At 35.4% G+C, this 17,204-nt stretch overlaps 1 protein-coding gene across 11 annotated transcripts in view; it reads right to left on the bottom strand.

Moving 5' to 3' along the window:
* Window positions 1-17,204, bottom strand: part of LOC149074117 (uncharacterized) — a 420,692-nt gene that overhangs the window by 101,768 nt on the left and 301,720 nt on the right. The gene's annotated exons all lie outside the window — the stretch shown is intronic.

Below are 17,204 nucleotides of genomic sequence, written 5' to 3' on the forward strand. Positions count from 1 at the left end.
TAGATCAGTCGCCTCCACTTTTGATGCTGGGGGGGGGGGGCACCCGTATCATGAATACATCTTCCGCACTAAGATTCCTTACCCACTGAAAATGCATAGCTTGTTTTGTTATGGAATATCAGGATCTAACATCACTGTCTGTTTTATGAAACATTCACCTTTTTGCAACAAAATTCTAATTTCTGAACAAATAAGGCATAAATGTGCACCAGCAAATGAATGATACTTGCACGAAATGCTTTAGAGCCATTTGATCAACATTATGAACATCTTAGTTTGTTTCTGGAATTTTCTTCTTCCTCAGAATATGATCTTTTGTTATCATACCTTGCCAAGGTAGTAATATTTTTTGCTGCAGTTTTTCAGCGAGTATTAGTGATTTGAAACCAGGATATGAAAAAATCAGTTTTTTTCTTTTTTAATCTCTCAGATATATACAGTAAAACCTCGATAAGTCGTCACCTCAAGTTATTGAAAAGTTATGACGGCTTAAGCGGAGTTCCGTCAGTTTTAATGTGCAATGTTACAAAAATCATATAAATTGAAAGTAATATGACATTTATTAAAGTATGAATCAAAATAACAATAATAAATAAACTATATAAATTACAAAATAACAATAATCAAAATAAAATTTATCGATTGCGAAAGAAAAAATATAATAGCAATTTTTTATCTTTTTTATCTCTGATTACTTAAATTATTGTGGTGAAATGTACTGTACACTTTGATTTATACTAGTAATTTTTCATTTATAGACTAACAGAGCAACTGTTTGAATAAGTAGTTTTTCTTCATAACAGAACTCTCTATTGCACATTAATTTTACATATACAACAAATTTAATTTTATTGTTTTTATTCTTCATCAGTAGTTTGATACAACTACAAAATAATCTCGAACACTTTTGACTTGGTGGAGGGGCCCTGCGCCAGGAAAAGTAAACAGAAGACCTCAACTTGGGAAAGAATGTCTAATTTTTTTCAACAAAGATATTTTGTTTAAATTTCAAGCCCTAAATTAGTAGAGCCCATGCTTTCTATGATTATTTATTATCCGTGCCCGCGGGTTGCACTTTGACTTTAACTTGATTAATTTGATTCTTTGATTTACATAATTTTTGATTTCCTTGCACCATATGTATGCACAATTTGACACATCAATAAATTTTGGTTTTTGCCTTGAGGGTGGGGCGAAGTGCTTACGTTGCTTCTTGTGACAGAGCTTGGGTGTCTCGCGGTTTGTCCAGTTTCTCTAATGGAGCCCAGGCAGAAATGAGATCTAGCCTGGACAGTCCCCAACATTCCAAAAACCTTATAAGGCAAATAAACTTCCCCAGCGTAACTTTTGTTACTTAAACAGTTCCGTTTGGGTATATTTGGATTTCATGGTGACTTTTAAGCATATGGCAATGCTGTTAACAAGCTCTTTTTTAAATGGGAGCCATAAAAATAGTCTGTTCCTCTTTCTCAAACTTTTTCATAGTGACGACTTAACCGAAATTAGTGACGAGTAAATGAGGGTTTAATAACATTGTGGTCTATGAGAGCTGGAAGGGTCTGAAGAAATATGACAACATAACCGGAGTGACGACTTAACGAGCTTTTACTGTATATATATATATATTTTTTTTTTTATTTATTTAAATTAACTGACTGCTTATTAGTTAAAACAAATTTTGTTAATCATTAGGAATGAATATTTTTCACCTATTCTCTCAAATTTAATTCAGATTAAATAAATAAACAAACAAACAATACAAAATAAACAAAGAAACTATAAGCAAGAAATATGAACAAAAGTCTGTGTTTATGTAACATGAAAGATCGTTGAGCCTGAATTATATATATAACTTCATGGATTACCATTTTTCTATTAGGGTGCTTTTATTCATGAGGGTTACCCCCTCCCCCAAATTTAAAGTAAATGCCTGGTGGTTATTAGGTATAAAATATGGTGCAGGTTTCTTGTGATTCAATAAAACCAAAGGGTTATCCAGCATTAAATAAATTAAAAATATATTCTATTGACAAAATTGTTTCTTGTGCAATTGATGCATGCATTTATTATGATATGTTTTAGACTTACATGATGTTGCTTAATTATTTACATGTTTTCATTCTTTCACAGATTGGGTGAATTATGGTAAAAAACAAGCAAACTTTAGACTTTCTCACTTTTCCCACTTCATAAAGTTGCCAAATTTCTTGATACAGTGCAGAAACAAGCACATGAATAGGGCCCCCTTCAAAGGATTATTATTATGCAAAATAAGTGTACATTTTTGTGGAGTCCCCATTCGTGCGGGGCAGTGCCCAGCCTAGTTATGCACCTGTTTTTGCACTGTATCTAGAAAATTAGCTGAAGTCTATATTTACCAGATCTTTCATATTTCTTTTAATCAAGAACCTCACCACATTTCAATATAACATGCATATCACACAAGATTACTCTTACTTCAATATCATTGAAGTTAAATAAAGGAAAAATTGAATTTAAATTTCGTGATTTATATATGATTTTTCCTTGATTTCCACAATAATAACTAAGCTCATTTAAATCAAGCTGATTCACATCTGCATACACTGCGTAAAATAGTCATCAAGTGATAACATTTCTATTAGCTTTCAGAAAAGATTCACTGATTCATATTATTATATTTTTTGCCAAACTAGTATATTTACTTAATCAGGGCTTGACAAATGGCAGACGACTAAAAGATTGGTATTGATGTCTAAACTTCATTAAATGTGGTTGCTAAATTAGACTAAGTTTCTGAATTGAAGTCTGAGGATGAGAGACAATTTTCTGATTTCATTACACTACGTCTTTTAACACAGTAAAAGTACAAGAAAACCTTATTTATGGCTATTTCTTTTAGCAAAAAATCATGATTGTCTCCTAAGAAATTTGGCTGGCACCCAAATGTTTGATTCCTCTCAAGCCCTTGTATTTAATCATCACTTGGTCAGTAAGGGTGCTTGCAATTAGCCAAAACAAGCACATCTATGTTAAAGTAAATTGGTTGTCACATGATTCAACAAAATATTTGCTGTGCATGCTATGAAAGTGTCTATAATGTTGTCAGTCACATTGATTGGTCACAGTCCTTTTAAATAAAATTAAATTCGCAGATGATGTGAAGCTGTTAGAGGTGGTCGGGAATCAAAGTGATAGAGAGCTGCTCCAGACCAACAAGAATTTTCACTCTCACAAAATATCACCATAAATATTCAGCATCAAATAAATTAAAAACAAATTCTATTGACAAAATTGTTTCTTGCACAACTGATGCATGCATTTATCATGATGTGCTTCAGATCTGCATGATGTTGCTTAATTATTTACGAATTTTCATTCTTTCACAGATTTGATGAGTTTTGAAAAAACAAACTTTAGACCTTTTCACTTTTCGTATTAAAATGTCTAGTTCAATGGTATTTACAACATTTATTTATTTATTTATTTATTTATAAAAACAAAGCTACAGGTTTAAACCCAATTACAGCTTGCAGTAAAAATAAAAATTTGCACAGAATAGAAAAAGCGACATGATAAAGTACACAAAAGACAAATAAAAAGTAACAAAGAATTACGCAAAATACAAAAATTCTATACAAAGATATATACAACGCAATCACAGCAAAAATCTTCTAAAGTCGGTAACAGACGAATGAAAAATATCCAGATGTTGAGGAAGCGGATTATAAAATTCAGAAAATCTGTTTATAGCACAGAAATTACCAATATTAGTATTATATGATTTGATGGCAAATAAACAATTAGATCTTGTATTGTGACACTTAATATTGAAACAGATTTCATTAAGAATTGGTATACAATCAATTTGGTTAGTCAACAGTTTCTTGAAAAAAATAACGAGCAAGTACTCTCTGCGTTTTTGTAAGCTATTGACATTGAAACTGTTTCGTAGATGTGTGGCAGATAGAATATTGTTATAAGGACCATATTTTTTGAAATATAAATACCTTAGAAAATTGTTTTGAATAATTTCAAGACTCATAATATGGCAAGCGTGAAATGGGTTCCAGATAATTGAAGCATATTCAAGTTTAGATCTTATAAGCGTATTAAAAAGGGATATTAACGTATTACTATCCTTGAAATCTCTCGACATTCTTTTAAGCAAACCAAGTTTTTTATATGACACAGAGCAAAGATTTTTAATGTGATCAGCAAAGTTAAAATTGGTACTATAAATAACTCCCAAATCGGTCGCAGAGGTTCTTCTAAGCAATTGGCTATTATTAATGATATACGTAAAAAAGATTGGATTCTTTTTGTGAGTGAATGAAAGAACAAAACATTTATCAATATTGAGATTAAGTCTATTAAGTAAACACCATTCGTGAAGTAAAGACAGCTCATTTTGAAGGCTATAACATACATCAATACAATCAATGCTTTTAAAAATCTTCAAATCATCCGCAAAGAGTAGACAATTTTTGAAAAGTGCGGATAGATCATTGATAAAAATGATAAATAACAACGGGCCTAGCACAGATCCCTGAGGGACACCAGAACTAGCAACAAAACCTTGGCTTAAATTGGATTTATAGGAAACATACAACATTCTGTTGGATAAGTAGGAAATGAACCAATTCACTAAGTCAGAGTTAAAACCGATTTTACTAATTTTGTTGATAAGAATTCCATGATCGATATGATCGAAAGCTTTTGAAAAATCTGTATATATTACATCAAGTTGTCGTTTTTTATGTATGGCGTCGATAATACAGGCATTAAGACTCAGGAGATTAGTGACAGTAGACCTACCATTGACAAAACCATGTTGATTCGCAGAAATACAGGACTTGATCTGATTGAAAATTTTTTTGTGTAGTATCGATTCGAAGATTTTAGCGAACGGAGATAAAATAACAACAGGTCTATAGTTCTCGATACAAGATTTGTCACCTTTTTTGAAGATGGGAACAACTTTTGCTCTCTTCCACTCGGCAGGGAAAATTTTGGTACTAATTGATAAATTGAAAATAATTAGCAACGGAAAAACAAAGTTTATAGCACAAGCTTTAACTATATAAGAAGGAACACCATCCATACCTAGAGAAGAGCCTTTAAGTCTCTTTATACTATGAACAATATCATCCACAGAAATATTATCAATGGTAACATTAGAAGAATTAGGAAAAGCCGTATCGGAGATATAGATATCATTTGTAGCACTGGTGATGTAGCTAGACTTGAAAAAATTCTCAAATGCAGTTGCAGTATCAGAAGTAGTCGACAAAAAATTATTATTACATTTCATATTTAAAGGAACATTTCTATTTTTGATAGTGCAGAAAGACCAAAATTTTTTAGGGTCATTTTTCAGTGATGATTCAATATGAAAAATATATTTTTTATACTCCTTCATAACTTCAGATTTAATTCTGGCTCTGTAAAGTTTATACTGCATTAAGTCAAAAATTCTATTAAATTTCAAATACCTATTGCGGAATTTTTTCTTTATTCTAATACAATGTATAATATATTTGGAGAACCAAGGAGGATATCTATGTTTAGATGAAAATTTGATGGGGACATAATTGTTGAAGGCAGAGTAGATGCCAGAATAAAACATGTCAACAGCATCATCAACATTATTGCACAAGTTTAAAAAATTCCAATCGTAATTGCTAAAAACTGAATACAATGATCTAAAATCGCTATTTTTGAAATCGTAATAACTACGACGAGAATTATTAACAGTACGTCTAATATAACGAATACCGGAAAAAGAGCATATCAAAGCCGGGTGATGTTTATCTATAGGCACAATCGGTAAATCATCTTTTGTTACTTCAATTGAGAAAAAACGACTAGAAAATAGTACAAGATCAAGTATTCTGTTAAAGTGATTAAATATAAAATTCAATTGCTTTAAATCAAACAAATGCATAAAATTTGAAAGATCTGAAACAGATCTAGAATTAGAGTAATTAAAATTAGTGAACCAATTGATTTCAGAGAGATTAAAGTCGCCCACCACAAGAAGATCATAATTATCACACAAATTCATTCTTTCAAAAAGATTAAAAAAATCAATATAACATTGAGTGCTACAATTGGGAATAAAATAAGCAATACACAAAAATAAAACTTTACCCGATTCAAGGAAAATCTTGATACAAATTGCCTCGCAAGAAACTTCATCAAGATTTATCTCGTTGACCACGAATTTAGTTTTAACTGCTATCAGTACACCCCCTCCTTTATTTAAGGAGTTGGAATACCTGTCTTTTCTAAAAACCGTATACCTATCATCAATGAATTCCCTATTCATGATGTCATGATGAAGCCAAGTCTCAGTCAAACAAATAATATCGTGACTATGAGCCGAAATAGACGATTTGATCATGGATAATTTAGTTCTAAGACCCCTAACGTTTTGATAGTACATAGTGAAATTTTTACCAGTGATTGTAGTGTTTGTTTTAGAAGTGCTTGATAGTCAGTCGATGTTAGTGTTACTCAAATTATCTGCTGGTTCCCCAGGAATTTCGTTCTGTGGAGCAGCACTTGAAGACTCATTGACAGAATTCACTATCTCCGCTGTTAGAATCCCAGAAGGCGGTTCAATTTCAATGTCAGTGTTGGGATGCGCATTGTCGCATGGCATTTTCTGCAAAGTAGCCTTAGCAGATTCACCAGAAGGTATAGCATGGGCTTCTTCATCGGAAAGATTCTGTACTCCTCTTCTTGGGTAGAAGAATTTCCTTACAATCACTCCTCTGGGCCAAAAGGACGGTGTCGAGAGCAAGAAATCAGCATTCCTGGTTTCCGTTTCAATGCGGAAAGAGGCATATGCAGCGCTACTGGAGCTTAGTAGCAAGCATTCATTGATAACTACGTTTTCCTGTTTTAAAAACTCCTGTATGTCTTCAGCAGATGTACTAGGAGCACAACGACCAATATAAATACTCTGCGAAGGGGGTCGACGAGGTGGAGCTGCCGCAAATAAGCAAGACGTTGTACGAGAGCCGAGAATTTCTCCTCGACGTCTACGACGCCGATTCACAGCCAATCGAAAACCATCTTCATTGGAGGCAGAGGTAGCATAGTCAACCACATTTTTAGGCTTGAGGACATCAATAGACGTAGCCCCAGGGGATTCCTTGACATCTTCCGATGACGTCACTATAGGAGGAAGAATTCTCGAAGGACAGCTGGGCAAGCTGGCACCTTGAATATCATCATCAAGAACTTTCCCTCTTGGCGACGATTTGACGACGGCGGCAGAGTAGGTGATAGGCTTCACTTGCTTGGCACCAGAGATGGACAATGAACACGATGCGACACTAGAGCTTTTTGAAATAATTAAAGCTTCTAACAACTGAAGAGAACCTAACATTTCACTCGTTGCTGCTTTAGCACCATCACGTATCATCTTATCCATATTATGCTTCGAAGAGAGTGCTGAAAGCACCAAATCTAACTTATTTTTGAAGAGCTTGATGACACACGTGTCATTCGCGTTTGCAGCCATACTTGGCGATTTTAATAACATCTGTTATTATGTCAAATTGCCAATTAGAGCATAGAATTCAAGGCTTTATAAAAAATTAATTTCAATGTTCTTAATTAGGGGAACTCTAATGTCTCACTGTAGTGCATTGCAAATACCCAGTAGTTATATCCATGGCCCCCACATCCTGGAGCAGGGCCCCTAGGCTGGCACCTTTTGCGGGCCCCCGACCAGACTTTCACGGGCCCCTTTATGATGAATTTATAGCGTGAAAAAGCAAAGAAACTGTGAAAATCGTCCCGGGCCTCAGGGCTAGAGCTTTGTCAGCCCACCCCTTGTGGGGGCCATGGTTATATCTATAGGAAAGTTTAGCTTCCTATGTTTTCCTGAAATGTTTTTCCATGCACAAAATCTAGAAGTTGTAGTCTAAAATCAAAAACAGCTATCTTTCTGCACTGGCCTCCTCGGGGCAGACTTTTCCCTTGGGGGTAGCAGTCGAAAAACAAGAAACAATTGTCACTCCCACAAAATAGCACCATAAGCCAGGCCCAGAAAAAGTTGAAATGACGGCCCTGCCATAAGCATACAGATGGAGTAAAAGTAGATAAAAAAAGAGAGAGAAAGGGTTTTTTCTATGTGCAAGGCCATTATGGTTTCCCATCTTGGGGTTCCTACAAGCTTGATACAATCAGGGGGGGTATCTAATTTTCAATTTGTTGCAATTTTCTTACTGTGCCTAAACTTTGGAATATACTATATTAAAGACATCCACAGTTAAATGGTCCTCTTCAAATCCCAGCATCCCTGGGTATGGGTTTCCTTAAACACAGTACATTACTTACTTTGTCGAGGGACTTTAATTTTTTTTCTGAGAAAGGGGTACAGGTAGACTGAATAAGTTTGAGTAAATAATTTGGGATCATCTTAATTTTTCATATTAAATATAATAATAAACGGTGGCAAGAATTTATACTAAATTGAAATGCTTATTTTAAAAAAAGAAGAGCATTTAAATTCTTTAATGTTTAAAACTGTTAGGGTATATTCAAATATCAAATGAGCAAACATTTTATAGGCAGTATTTTTCAAAATATAATTAAAACATCACACACACCAAGTCAGTGTGTATCTGCGCTTCATAAAGTTATCAAATTTTGACTTCAGTGTGCTCTACAAAAGAATTTTCTGAACTTATTTGGTTACCTAATATTAACATGGTTCGTACGGACCTTGAAAAGTCCTTGAAAAAAAAAAGTTAATTTTCAAGGCCTTGAAAGTCCTTGAAAATAAATAAGAGTCCTTGAAAAAGAATTTTTTTTCAAGAATTCTGTGAGAGTCCTTGAAAAATTTGTGTTTTCCGAAAAAGTTTTCGCCACTTTTTTTTTTTTTTACTTCGTAAGTGACGTCCTTAAAAAAGTGCAAAGCACAGGGAAAAAGCCTTAGTAGCCAATAACCCTGGATAATTGGATTTAAAGCACGTTTTCCCCCATTATTATAAAGCCGGGTTTTCGTAGGAGCAGGTTTTTTGTGCCGCGTGCAAAGTGAATCGCCCAGCATGACATGCCGTCCACTCATCAATAATAAGAAAACAAGTTCGACTGTTTTCCTAGAGAGCTCAACAAGCCTCACACGGCAGTGTTTTACGTCGGGCGTGATTGGCCGACTGTTTCTGGAGGAGTCAAATGCGTTGTGCGCCACTCGTTTTACCGATCTTCTCTTCATTTTTGTTTTCTTTCACTTCCCTTCATCGAGCTCGATGCTTCCCTTCAAACCAGAGCATGCAGATGACAGAGTAGCTGATAGCAGGGCCGTGAGCTGATGCGCCACGGTAGGAATACACAAACACGTAGTGTGATTATGTAAAACGTTTCTGTCGACGCGAAATGATACAGTTTGGTTCATGCAGCGCCAAAAACCTATGTTGGAATGTTTTTTCTCTATTTATTCTCTGTGCACGTGGAACCGCTCGGCCCGACGCAATATGTAAATCGCTGGCGGCATGCTCTCACCCTCACGGGAGCTCGACTTTGTACTATAGGCTGGTTTTTTTCCGCGTCTATGTTGGATTGTTTTTTTTCTCCCTGAGATTGTCGGTTGTTATTTGTCGGCCGTTTTATTTATTTATTTCTTTTATGATCGTAAATGATCTTGTTTTTTTTCTTTGCAACTTTTATGGAATAAAAGCTAGAGTTCAAAATGAACTTCTGATCGTTGTTTTTTTTCTTCAGCTCAGTCGGCACGCTCTGGCCCCCAATACCTATTTCTAGAGTAGAAGTCCTTCTGCTCTAGAAGGTATTGCAACAACCCACTTCTAGGAAAACCCGACTTTATGGTAGCATGTATCCTGTGATCGTATGTAGACGTATTTGGAGTCGTTGGAAGTCATTAAACTTTTGTACTAGGTATTTTTTCTGGAGGACTTGAGAAATCAATATCTTAATAAAAAAGTGTCATAATTTTTGCCGAAATAATTTCAGCCTTTCGGTCCGTAAGTGAGCGAGGCTTCCTCTGATTACTGTCAACTATAGGCGGAGATTGACTTGGAAGCAAGGGCGTAGCGAGGGGGGGGGGGACTTGGGAGTCTGGTGTCCCCCCCCCCGAAATGTGAGAAAATGACCGAAAAAAGGGAAAAAGATGGCCAAATCCATTGTTCTGTCACTTTGGTCCCCCCCCCCACCCCCGAACGAAATTTCTGGCTACGCCCCTGCTTGGAAGTCTGGGGGGGGGGACACGATGATGTCAATTCATATATGCATATATACATTAGATCAGTCAACGTCACATCCCCCACCCCCGTATCTCCGCCCATGCTGTCTAAGGTTGTATAAGGTTCTTTAAAGAAAGAAAACAAAAAATGAGTAACAAGTGTGTGTACTTTTAATTACTTGTGTGGCTGAAAAATCCCTTTTATCAAGATTGGTTGCTGAGTGTGCCAGACAAAAATGTCGCCAAATGCAAGCTGTACTTCAATGGGTGAATCGGCGCTGAAATCCATTGAGCTTATATTACTGGAGGGAGTATGACGCAGGGCCATAACTAGGATTTTTGTATTGTCTTGCTGCCCCCACCAATTCGGGATTCGATAATTTTATAACGGTGTTCACCTAAAAATTGCCACCCGGGGCAGTTGCCCCCCCCCCTCCCGCGTTCTAGTACTGGCGCTGGTATGACGTCAGTGGTCTACATCAGTGGTTCTCAACCGTATGGCCCCCTAGTGGTACTGGGATACTTCGAAGGGGGCCACGGAAGAAAATAGAGAAAGGTGCTATGACAGGTGGTTTGGAGGTCTGTAGAGAGTTGAGAAGAAAAATTAAGGTGGGTAGAAATAAAGCTTTTATATATTTTTTTTTAGTAACAATACACTTACAGAATCCAACAAAGCCACCCATAAAACCAGGGCCGTCTTTGGGCATGGACCCACCCGGGCCTCACCGCCTACATTTTGCAGCAGGTTCCCTAGGATGGGGTTTTTCGCAGGCCCTCGGCTAGATTTTTCACAGACCCCTCCTCTATATTAAATTTATAGTGTGAAAAACAAAAATGATGAAAACCATATCAGGCTCCGGGCTGCAGCTCTGTCAGTCCCACTCTTGTGAGGGGTCATGCCAGGGGGTCTCATGTCCATAAATGACCCCACCTTATATTTTGTATAGTACAATAAATTTTGAAAATACGTAGGAAATATGCACACTGTTTATTTCCAGCTAAGTATGGGACTACCATAGCATCACTTTGCCTAAGAGGGCACCCATGATGTTCAGACGATCCTGAATAGAACTCGGACTAGCGGGGAGCTCAATAAATTCTAGGCCATTAATTCACCATAAGATTGGTCTCGACAGGGGAGCCACGAGGAAAAAAATATGGTTCAAAGGGGGCCACTGGCAGAAAAAGGTTAAGAAACACTGGTCTATATAATTACTTGGAAGATCACGTGACGCGTTGAATGTCGGCGCATCTCCGTTATTTTCTAATGGCATCCATAGTTGTTTAAAGGAGTTTAAAACAATAAATGAAAGAAATAATTTCAGTATCGATGATATGATTCCAAAATTAATGAAAGATATAGTTCCAGAATTAATGAAAGATATAGTTCCAGAATTAATGAAAGAAAAAATTACAGAATTAATGAAAGAAAAAATTACAGAATTAATGAAAGAAAGATTACAGAATTAATGAAAGAAAAAATTACAGAATTAATGAAAGAAAGAATTACAGAATTAATGAAAGAAAAAATTACAGAATTAATGAAAGAATTACAGAACTAATGAAAGAATTACAGAATTAATGAAATATAATTCCAAAATTAATGAAATATAATTCCAAAATTAATGAAATATAATTCCAAAATTAATGAGAGATAATTCCAAAATTAATAAAGCAATAATTCCAAAATTAATAAAGCAATAATTCCAGAATTAATAAAGTAATTTTAGAATCAATAAAAGAATTCAGCATTAGCGAAAGAAACAAATCCAGAATTGATGAAAGCAATTACTCCAAAAGTTATGAAAGTTATTCCAGAATTGATGAAAGCAATTACTCCAAAAGTTATGAAAGTTATTCCAGAATTGATGAAAGCAATTACTCCAAAAGTTATGAAAGTTATTCCAGAATTGATGAAAGCAATTACTCCAAAAGTTATGAAAGTTATTCCAGAATTGATGAAAGCAATTACTCCAAAAGTTATGAAAGTTATTCCAGAATTGATGAAAAAATTCCAGAATTAATGAAAGAAATTATTCCAGCATTAATGAAAGAAATTATTCCAGCATTAATGAAAGAAATTATTCCAGCATTAATGAAAGAAATTATTCCAGCATTAATGAAAGAAATTATTCCAGCATTAATGAAAGAAATTATTCCAGCATTAATGAAAGAAATTATTCCAGCATTAATGAAAGAAATTATTCCAGCATTAATGAAAGAAATTATTCCAGCATTAATGAAAGAAATTATTCCAGCATTAATGAAAGAAATTATTCCAGCATTAATGAAAGAAATTATTCCAGCATTAATGAAAGAAATTATTCCAGCATTAATGAAAGAAATTATTCCAGCATTAATGAAAGAAATTATTCCAGCATTAATGAAAGAAATAATTTAATCTTTTTCTATCTTTAGAAGAGTTCTTTTTTTTAGTCTTTAAAAGGAAATTAATTGCAATATTTAGAGACTAAACTATGTTTCAATGAGGAAATTGACAGGCACGAACTGTGTTATTCAATGTGTCATATGTTTTGTATGATATATATGTGTATGTGGCCTCCTTTATTCATTACAGATGATGTGAAATAAAGTAGGTAGAAATGTAATCTCTGAAAGTTTTAATCAAAATTAAATATGCGCCTATTCATGCTAAAAATATGCTTTTGTAAAAAAAGTCCTTGAATTTTTAAGTTTTACCTTGAAAAGTGCTTGAATAGTCCTTGAATTTTTAAGTTTTACCTTGAAAAGTGCTTGAATAGTCCTTGAATTTTTTTTCGTTGGAAGAGTACGAACCATGATTAAGTCTTAATTTTGAACAGGGTTGGCAAGTTTTTGATCCATGGCAGTTTTTGATGGTTTAAACTATTGTTTAAACTGCTATATCAAAAACCTCAAATATTGCAAATATTGATTTTCCATATAAAAATTCCCATTGGAAATCAACACATTTATTACATTTAATGTTTAAAGTAACTATGTTATACAAAAAAAAAATACTTAAATATGATTGCAAAATAATATTCTCTCTACAGAATTATTTTGGACAATATATATGTTTTTTTCTTATAAAATATGCAATTTGAATAAAGCATAGCATAAAAGCGGAAGTAAAACTTATGGGAATGATTTGATATTCTTCAATTCAAACGATGATTTTTGACCTTGCAAAATTTCTTTAACTGCTTATATATGTGTAGATAAACATCAGCTGTACACTTTTTATAAAAGGTGCTTAAAAATATCTCTTACACCCTATACATGTAATGCTGATTTCTGTTATTAAATTATTTAGATAATCACTGATACTTATAACAATGCCCATACTGTGTAATCACATTAGAATATACCTAGCAAACAAAATACTAAATTGTAGGACTAAAATGTCCTTTAATTTGGTAGTACTGGCTTGCATATATATATATATATATATATATATGATACTTACAAAACTGCTTCTTCTCAGTGCAAAAGTAAAAATAGCTTAGTTTGACTATGATATGGTGCGTTATATTTCCTAGCATTCATAATGCAATGGTTTTTGAATTGAAGCTGCATCTAAACGTTCAAAACAATGCTTTGCGTGTCAAGTCCTGCCAGCTCTGATTCGATAGAAAATACTCTTTAAAAATCTGTATTGATACAGCCTATGCCACAAAATTTTTAGGTGTAAATAAATGAGTTTGGTATATTAACAGATTCTGCTCAAAGAAATTATTTGTAATGAAATTTTTGTCAGATCAGAAAGTTTAATATAACAAAATATAGGTAATTTCTCTCAGCATTTACAGTCGAAAATATAAAAATATGTTAACCTACACAAAAGTAAGAGTTTTGTTATTTAACATATCCATCAGGTTTAAAAAAAACTATTTGACAACATTGACAAGTTTTTGACTATTTTAATACTGCGCTAGTTTCTGAGGTCAAAAACCTAACCCTGATGCTCTATCGCATATATGAATAAACAGAACACAGGTAATCAGTAGTTCAGGTAAAATGGACCATAAAATATTGCATATTATCTGTTCTAGACACTTTGCATATCAAAAAATTTTAAACTGTAAATTATAATTGATATTTTGTTTTAATTAATGTAATAAATTAAAGTTCAAAAATAAAATGTAATATACAAAAAAGGTTTCTCCTCATGTCATATACCTAAGCAAGTCATCGCTTGAGTGATGTGTAAATGTAAAATTCAAAATAGAAAAGCATGTTAATCAACATAAAAGTGTTTTGCTATTTAACATATCTATTAGGTTAAGAAAAAAAATCAATTTGTGTGGGCAACGTTGGCAATAAGTTTTTCACTGTTATAATATTGAGCTAGTTTCTGAAGTCAAAAACCTAATCCCGATGTTCTATCGCACGTATTCAGAATAAATAGCTCTATTTTGCTTAGTAAATTAAACATTTGGGTAATCAGTAGTTTAGATAAAATGGACCATAAAATTATATATTGTCTATTTTAGACTCTTTGTATGTCGAAAAATTCAAACTATAATTAATATTTTGTTTTAATTATTATAATAAATTAAGATTTAATAAAATGTAATATATAAAAAAGTTTCTCACGTTATTTACCTATTGTGTTAAAAATATTATCCAAAAAGCATTCATTTAGGTTTTATTGGCACAAGGACCATCTAGGTCAAGCTGCGCCAAAACAAATGTCCATATAAAATTAATACAATACTTGTTCTTGTCACTTCAAAAGGCAAAAGTATGCATAAACGTAAAATAATGACATCGATTGTAAAAACTATAATTTGTCATATAAACCAATGGCTTTGATGAATTAAAAAATGAGAGATGCATCGCAATGGTCATTTAAAACGTCCAGAAATGAAAGATGACTATTACCAAAATCAGTCATAAAATGATGATGTGAACAAGTAAAAGCAGGAGCAATGGTCAATGGATTTTGACAGTGAGGGCACTCTGGTTGACTCTCTCTTGATAAAAGATAAGATTGCGTGAGGCGACTGTGCTGTAGGAGAGCATACAGTTCCGCCAAATAAATAGAGAATGTGTTAGGAAGTTTAAAAGATGTCTCCTCACAGCAGATGTAGGCATGACCAGAGCCATCAGTGTATATGGGGAAGTACCTGTTATACCTACCCCTGTGCCTAAAGAATATCTGTCGATATATCACATCTGCTGTAGTGGCTCTAGGATATGATGATAATGATAGAGACACATCTGGTGGAGACTGTTCCCACGGTGCCAGTTGTTGGGCAATGGGAGCCATGTGACTGATGTCTATTTGTAGTTCTTCCACAAGTGCTGGCATACGAAAACCATAAGACAGAATACATGAAAGGTGAGCAGCGAAAAGTCTATGAAAAGAAGGATTAAAAATGACACGATGAAGTAAATAATCCGGAAAAGACCTCACTTTGATACAATATTTCAAGGGAAGTTGCTGACGTCTTGATGTCAGTGATGGCTCATTGCACTCGATGTACAGACTCTCCATAGGAGATATCTGGAAAGCTCCAGAGCAAATCCGGAGGGCGAGATGGTGGACTAGGTCCATGGCCCCCACATGGGGGGGGGGGGGCTGACAGGGTTCCAGCCCTGGGGCCCGTGGAAAGATCTTTTTGATTTTTTTTTTCTTTCAGATATGTCCCATAGGAAAATCGACAGGACTCTTTAATATCAATCATATCAATTTGTACTCGTATGGACGGATATCTTGAACTACACTGCTCAAAACAATTAGGGGAGCACATGGTTTTAACAAAATTACGCAAAGATGTATACCGATAAGTAACATAAAATGAATCATCCATAATTTAAAGCCCAGCAGGAAACGGAAGAAGAAAACTTCATATGCAAATCAAAGTTCATGACTTCAAAAACCAGAAAAAGGAGATAAGGGCAGAAATCGGGATGTTGCAGAAACGTCTGTTTTACTGCCGTAACTGTGAAATTCGATTGTGCAGTATTTTTTTTGAGACAAGGTGACTTGAGGATGTCTCAACAACGTGATTTACCGGAATCCATGGCATGGCGTGTTATAGGCAGACTGGAATCCGGGCAAACACAACGTAGTGCCGTGGACGCTGTTGGAGTCGCCAGAAGTGTTGTTGCAAGGCTGTGGAATCGATTCCAAGAAACAGGAAATGTTAGACGTCGACCAGGGCAAGGTCGGCCGCACGCCACTACAGCAACTGATGACCGGTATGTACGGTTAACAATCCGTCGAAACAGAACAGAGAATGCTACGCAGCTGCAAAGACGGTTGCTCTTGGCAACAGGACGAAGGGTGTCCAGCCAAACAGTACGTAATCGGCTTCATGAGGGAGGGCTCTATGCACGTAGGCCAATGGTCTGCATTCCATTGACCCCACGCCACCGTGCGGCACGAAAAAGATGGGCTGCTGAACATCGAGATTGGGAGCAACATGATTGGAGCCAAGTGCTGTTTACAGACGAGTCCCGATTCAGTCTGGAGTGTGACACCCGACGTGTTCTGGTATGGAGGGACAGGGGCACTCGAAATAACCCTGCATTCGTTCGTGAAAGGTCACAATACAGATGAGCTGGTTGGATGGTATGGGGTGGAATCAGCATAGGCGGACGTACGGATCTGCATATCATTCGGAATGGCACTTTGACGGCCCGAAGGTATCTAGACGAGATACTGCGACCTCATGTCATCCCTTACGCTGGAGCCATTGGAGATTCCTTTGTTTTCCAGGATGATAATGCCCGACCGCATAGAGCTCGTCTGGTGGAGAACATGCTTGAAGCTGAAACAATACAGCGTATGAAATGGCCAGCGTGCTCTCCTGACCTGAATCCAATCGAGCATGTTTGGGACATGCTCGGACGACGCATTGCTGCGCGACCAAGGCCGCCTGTTACTGTCCGAGACTTGCAGATTGCACTTCTTGAGGAGTGGAACAGTATTCCCCAAAGTCTGATCGATAACCTCATCGCATCCATGGCAAACAGGTGTGCAGCAGTCTTAGCTGTTCGAGGAGACCACACGCCC

The sequence above is a fragment of the Pholcus phalangioides genome, unplaced genomic scaffold (assembly GCF_987345545.1).
Source record: "Pholcus phalangioides strain wild (caught in Gottingen) unplaced genomic scaffold, Ppha-v1.0 ptg000017l_1, whole genome shotgun sequence".
Taxonomy (NCBI): Eukaryota; Metazoa; Arthropoda; class Arachnida; order Araneae; family Pholcidae; genus Pholcus; species Pholcus phalangioides.